This window comes from Condylura cristata, unplaced genomic scaffold, assembly GCF_000260355.1.
Source record: "Condylura cristata isolate star-nosed mole 26May11 unplaced genomic scaffold, ConCri1.0 scaffold00015, whole genome shotgun sequence".
Lineage (NCBI taxonomy): Eukaryota > Metazoa > Chordata > Mammalia > Eulipotyphla > Talpidae > Condylura > Condylura cristata.
The window spans coordinates 51,674,753-51,676,077 of NW_004567116.1; positions in this window are offsets into that span (position 1 = coordinate 51,674,753).

The following is a 1,325-nucleotide window of genomic DNA, read 5'->3' on the forward strand; positions in this document are numbered from 1 at the left end:
GAAAGCCTCTGACTTTTGTGTGTTGATTTTATAACCTGCTACCTTGCTAAACTGGTGGATGGTTTTGATTATTTCCTCTGTGGAGCTTTTAGGGTTTTCCATATAAATTAACATATCATCTGCAAATAAGGATAGTTTTACTTCTTCTTTCTCCATTTGGATTCCTTGTATACATTTTTTCTGTCTTATTGCTCTGGCTAGAACTTCCAGTGTTTTGTTGAAGAGTATCCAATAGAGGACACCCTTGTCTTGTTCCTGATCTCAAAAGAAAGGCTTTAACCTTTTCTCCGTTGAGGATAATATTGGCTGTGGGGTTATCATAGATGGCTTTTATCATGTTGAGTTATGTTCCTTCTATTCTGAGAATTTCAAGGGTCTTAAACATTAATGGGTGTTGAACTTTGTTGAAAGCCTTCTCCGCATCTATTTAAATGATTATGTGGTTTTTATTCTTCTGTCGGTTGATGTGATGGAGTACATTAATTGACTTTCTGATGTTGAACCATCCTTGTACTCCTGGGATAAAGCCCACTTGGTCGTGTTGTATTATTCTTTTAATGCATTGTTGGGTTCTGTTAACTAAGATTTTTGCATCGGTGTTCATTAGGGAGATTGGTCTGAAGTTTACTTTTTTTGAGTTTTCTTTGTTAGGCTTTGGTATTAGTATGTTATTGCCTTGCTAGGACATTTGTGGTAGTTTTCCTTCTTTTTAATTTTTTTGATAAGTCTGTGTAGAATGGGCATTATTTCAAGGAACTGAAGGAAAAAAATGAGACATTAAAAAAGGAAATAGGACTTCCAGAAGAGGGCGGCAGAGTAAAGACACCAAGATCACTGTGTCCAATCCTGCATAGGAATTGAGGACTGAAAACGGACTATAGACTCACTTACTACAAGTTTTAACCCAAACAAAACACTCTGGACTCACTAGAAGGTAGATAACTGCGAGGGAATAAGCGATTGGGCAGCTCCCAGAAGGGAACTCCCGGGAAAACCCGGGCCCCTGGAAGTTCCGTGGGCTGCAGGAGCCGCTTTGCCCCACGCTAAACCCTGGAGGTAAAGCTGGACGGCTCAGCTCAGTGAGTGGAGCCCAGGCTGCAGAAAGACTGCAGATCTGATCCTCAATACCTGGGTGAGGGAAAAACCGCTGAAACTGCAGACCCGATCCAGAGCACCTGGGCGCAGCAAAAAGCCTGCTGAGCAGCTCCACCAGCTCGGGAACTGGCAAGATAGCGGCAGAATAAAGACGCCAAGAGGACTACATCCAAACTTGCACGAGATTATACAAAAACGGACTATAGACTTTCATGCTACGAGTTTCAACC